Source organism: Neophocaena asiaeorientalis, unplaced genomic scaffold (genome assembly GCF_003031525.2).
Source record: "Neophocaena asiaeorientalis asiaeorientalis breed wild unplaced genomic scaffold, Neophocaena_asiaeorientalis_V1.1 scaffold92, whole genome shotgun sequence".
Classification (NCBI taxonomy): Eukaryota; Metazoa; Chordata; class Mammalia; order Artiodactyla; family Phocoenidae; genus Neophocaena; species Neophocaena asiaeorientalis.
Window position 1 is genome coordinate 5,065,503 of NW_020174057.1, and position 5,573 is coordinate 5,071,075.

At 41.2% G+C, this 5,573-nt stretch overlaps 1 non-coding gene across 1 annotated transcript; it reads right to left on the minus strand.

Annotated features, from left to right (window-relative positions):
* Positions 1 to 2,452: 2,452 nt before the first annotated feature.
* Positions 2,453 to 2,559, minus strand: LOC112405858 (U6 spliceosomal RNA). The gene has a single exon (XR_003004442.1). It is a non-coding gene; the product is annotated as a U6 spliceosomal RNA (small nuclear RNA).
* Between the last annotated feature and the right edge of the window lie 3,014 nt (positions 2,560 to 5,573).

The following is a 5,573-nucleotide window of genomic DNA, read 5'->3' on the forward strand; positions in this document are numbered from 1 at the left end:
TCACAGCTTTTAAAGAATAATTTATATTGATTTGAAGGCTAGTGAACTGAGAGACCAGTTGTTTGACACCTTCCCTTCCCTTCCCTTCCTCCTTTGTATACATACATCCTGTGATTAGATAATTGTAAAAAAAAAAAAAGAAAAAAGGTAAAGGGAGGCCCAGAGTAGTCACCAGTCAACAACAATTATGAAATCCAATGGGCAGCTGCTTCCAGTCCTTGATTAGGGCTCAGTTCTCCTCTCTGCAAGAGGCTCTTCCTATCTCTTAGTGAGTCATCTTCCTTTTCTTTAGAAATGGCCTGTGTTTGTAGCTGAGTAGCTTTCTCAGTCTGCTTCCTGTTCATTAAAGTTTGGGGGCCCAGAAGCCTCTTTTCAGTGTAAATGATTTCTGTTCAATTCATTCAAAGCTGTAGGTGCTTCCATAGTTATAGTTTCTTATAAATCTTATTGTAGTCGACTCCATTAGACAAAGCCACTCCCACAAGTCTCTTTGAGATGGACTTCATTTTACTTTGGGCCAAGTGTAAGGGTCTTTTGGACAAGGCCTTTAAGATTCTTAAAGCCTTTATCTAGCTGAGAGGGTCTCTGAGATATAACCTTAAATCTCTCTGAGGTTACAACTAGAACTCTTGTAGCCTACTCTAATATGACCACCTAAGCAAAAGTGTTCTTCCCCTTTCCCCTACTGTGTAGTCAACCATAGAACTTAATATTTCTTGATATTTTCTAGTTTATTTAAAAAATTTTTCATTTGATTGTTATCTGCCGCTGATGATTAAAATGTAGGATCCATGGGATAAACGATTTCATTTTGTTTTCCATAGTGTACCCAGGGCCAAATCCAGTGTCTGTTACATAGTGGGTCATAAATATTTATGACTGAAACAATAAGTGAGCATTACTGATAATAGTGGTATTGGTACTACTGGTTATTGATTTAATAATAACAGTTAGTTGAAATGCATTTAGAGAGAAAGCCACATGTTTCCATTAAAAATGAGTCTTGGCTTAATTATAGGGCCCTTGTGGCTATACCAAAAGTGGGGATACACCCCCAAGGATGCCATCACACTCCCCCTTGGCCTATATCTGTATTAGATTTCCATATCAATGGAATTAACTATTCTTATTCCCAGTTTCCTACTTATCTCAGAGGACTGTTAGAAGCATTAAAAATAAATTCCTACATAGCACTTGATAGAAGAAGCACTAGATGTAGTATAGCTTTTACTATTGTTAAGAGAGGGAAAGAACTTCCATCCTGGAGTGAATCTTTACATTTCATTCATCATCCTTACTTCAGTAACAAATTATTTGATCATGAAATGTGTTTTAATAACTAATTTTTCATTATTAGACACTCTGACCTGCTTCTATATATTTATTTTTTTGAGGGTTATCTGCATCTTTCCTTTTTTTAAAAAAATTATTTTATTGAAGTATAGTTGATTTACAATGTTGTGTTAATTTCTACTGTACAGCTAAGTGATTCAGTTATACATATATATACATTCCTTTTCATATTCTTTTCCATTATGGTTTATCACAGGATATTGAATATAGTTGCTTCTATATATTAAATAGAGATTCCCATCCCATCATGAAATAGTCAATAATAGAGTAACAATAAAAATAATAACTAATAAAGTATTGTCTATGGCAAAATTTTACCTCTTATTAAAATGGATGCTGAATTGTTACTGGCAATTTATAATCCAGGTGCTATTAGGTTAGACCAGAACGACAAAATGGGGACATTTCCATTTTTCTACAAATATCTTCTGACACCAGCATTCATTCTTGTAAATTGAGGGAAGTGATAGTATGTTGAGATTATTTCCCAGTTTGTCTTTTTTCTGTCCTTGAGAGGTCTTCACACACAGCCCCATATTCATTTTCAGAAGCAGCATAAGCCCAGAGCTTCCTCACTCTAATTCCCTGCACTAAACACTTTATATAACATTCAATCCTAATGGTAACACCGCAAGGTAGATATTACAGCAGGGTTAGATAAATGTTTTCAGTAAAGGGCCACAGATTAATTACCTTAGGCTCTGTGGGCCATGCAGTCCCTATTGTAACTTTCTGTCTGGTCACAAGAAAGCAGCATAGAAAGCAGACCATACGTAAACAAATGAGCGTGGCTATCTTCCAATAAAGCTTTATTTATGGATCATGAAATTTAAATTTCATACTATGTTTGTATGTCACGAAACATTCTTCTTTCTTTGATTTTAATACTTAAAGATTTAAAAAATTAGCTTGCAAGTTGAGCCAAAACAGATGGCAAGCCACATTTGTCCCAGAGGTCCTAGTTTGCTGATCCCTGTAATGTACAGACTAGGAAACTGGGTTCAGAGAGGTCACAAAACCTCCCCAAAGTGACACTACCAGTGGGCGGGGGGGCCCAGACTCAAAAGTGGGTATCTCTGATTCTCTCTTTTTTTTTTTTTTAAATATGGAACGCTTCATGAATTTGTGTGTCATCCTTGGGCAGAGGCCAGGCTAATCTTCTCTGTATCGTTCCAATTTTAGTATATGTGCTGCCAAAGCGAGCACTCTGATTCTTAACTCGTGTGGTATATTGCCTCTTGGACAGTGATCTTAACTCTTATCTTAAATTTTAAAACTCTAGTTTAAATAAACTAGAAATTCAGATCACTTTTGTTTAGGCTGGAAACCTGACCACTGCTTACAACACTTTATATATATATAGGAAAAGATATTTCCATTTCTAAGTCACATCATTACTTTGGGATTATTCTCTGCTCTGGGGACTACCTATAGGAGGTTCATATGCACTTACATATGAAAACATTTGTTCCTTTCTTCTACAAGCATTTAAATAATAGCGTTATAATTTAATATATGATGATTAATTTGTACCAATGTGTAAACAGATGCATATTCAGCTAAAATTCAGTTTCCCTTGTGATCTATCCACAGTGCCAACAATTGCAAGACCCCTGCCCTCCACTCCCCCACCTCCCAGTTGGGGATAAGAAAGAGGTTGGCTCACTAGCCAAACTGGAGACCGGATTTCTCCTGGGTAAGTCAGGATGATCATAATATTTGCACAAAGCTCTGCTCTGCCTCATGTTAGTATAACTATAACTATATAGTTGACTGAGCATCTGGGACAGTGCAGGATACAAAAAGATTTTCCCAGCCCTGAAAGAAAACAAGTCATGTACAAATGCTTATGTTTTTATCTCCTCTCCCCGATGTTTTCACACCTCAAATCTTTGCTCTCTGGGGGAGATTTGGGTCCAGTCTGTTTGTTGAGGGTCTACTTATTATCTTGAGCTCTAAAACTCTAACCTTTTATATTTTAATTCAAAAGGGAGCATTGTTCCAAATCATCCATTATTTTCCACGAGGGCAAAATAATACAAGCTGTCAAGAGCCCCCCAGCACAGGTAATTTATTACTCAGAAATTCTGGGTTGAATGTATTCTTCAGGAAAGCATTCTTCAAAACCAAATATCAGGCATCACCGTGTAGGAATCAGACTGTAAATGATTAAAAACACGATGGATCACTGGTCAGTCGTTTGGTCTGTCTAGAATCATTATGCTTGGAAGAGAAGTTAAGAAGCTAGGAAAGGAAACCCTTTGAGGTCTGCTCCCTATAAAGAAAGAGGATTAAAAAGAAAGCCCAGTCCTCCTCCTCCCCCAACATCACAGACAGTGTACGTGTACACACACAGACACAGACAAACACACACACAGCCATAGACTGCTCAAATCGCCCAGGGCTAAAGGTTAAGAATTATAAGGTTAACATTTAAAAATGCAAGTTTGGGCAATGATTTAAAACAGACAAGGAAGAAGTCAAAGTAAAGAGCATTATTTAATCCTATAAATGCGCTAGCCTATGGTATACTTAAAGATGTAGGTAAAGACATTTGTTTGCTCACTGTTGTGGCTAGAAGCCTAGGAAAATAAATTTACTCAGGCACGCCAGTCTGTCTGCAAAGACTTCCATTTTGCCTTTTATGGGAATTTTGAACAAAGAAGACGATCTTTGCTTCTGTCACGAAAGCGGTTTCAATCAGACTGATGAATAAAAAGCACAGCTGCCAAAAATGATCCATGGCAGGGTAAAGTTTAGATGCCCAACTGCCCATTATACTATTAAGATGTGTCATTAATGTTGGCCTGGCTAATAGAGCAGGGCAATGCAACATGCTAAATTGCTTCCCAATTTTAAAATATCAATTCTAGGAAAAATTACATAGGATAAAATATGGAACCTCAGTGTCACAAAACGGAGGCAGTTCAGTGAGACAAAGGTTTGGTTTTGCAGCCACCACAGATAGGTTTATGCTATTTACATATTTGGTAGCTCTGTGGTTACGCCTGTTTCCTGAGAATTGTGTTTGATAAATGAATATTCTGGGACAATCACATTTTTTATCTGAATTTAGTGAGCTTAACATCTCATTTGAAAGATGCAACATGGCACTTTTATTTTCTAAAATAGTTCTGACGAGACGTTCAAGATGGCGGAAGGGACATCACCTTCCTCCCCACAAATACATCAGAAATACATCTACATGTGGAACAACTCCTACAGAACACCTACTGAACGCTGGCAGAAGACCTCAGACTTCCCAAAAGGCAAGAAACCCCCCACGTACCCGGGTAGGGCAAAAGAAACAAGAAAAAACAGAGACAAAAGAATAGGGAAGGGACCTGCACCAGTGGGAGGGAGCTGTGAAGGAGGAAAGGTTTCCACACACTAGAAGCCCCCTCTTAGGCGGAGACTGCGGGTGGCGGAGGAGGGGCAGCTTCGGTGCCACAGAGGAGAGCGCAGCCACAGGGGTGCGGAGGGCAAAGCGAAGAGATTCCCGCACAGAGGATCGGGGCCGACCAGCACTCACCAGACCTAGAAGCTTGTCTGCTCACTCGCTGGGGCGGGCGAGGGCTGGGAGCTGAGGCTCGGGCTTCGGTCAGAGCGCAGGGAGAGGACTGGGGTTGGCGGCGTGAACACAGCCTGAAGGGGCTAGTGCGCCACGGCTAGCCAGGAGGGAGTCCGGGGAAAAGTCTGGACCTGCCGAAGAGGCAAGAGACCATTGTTTCAGGGTGCTCAAGGAGAGGGGATTCAGAGCACTGCCTAAACGAGCTCCAGAGACAGGCGCGAGCCACGGCTATCAGTGCGGACTCCAGGGATGAGCATGAGACGCTAAGGCTGCTGCTGCCGCCACCAAGAAGCCTGTGTGCGAGCACAGGTCACTATCCACACCTCTCCTCCCAGGAGCCTGTGCAGCCCGCCGCTGCCAGGGTCCCGGGATCCAGGGACAACTTCCCCAGGAGAACACATGCATGCCTCAGGCTGCTGCAACGTCAGGCCGGCCTCTGCCACCACAGGCTCTGCCCGCATTCAGCACCCCTCTCTCTGCCAGGCCTGAGCGAGCCAAAGTCCCCCTAATCACCTGCTACTTTAACCCCAGCCTGTTTGGGCAGGAGAACAGATGCCCTCAGGCAACCTACATGCAGAGGCAGGGCCAAATCCAAAGCTGAACCCCAGGAGTTGTGAGAACAAAGAAGAGAAAGGGAAATCTCTCCCAG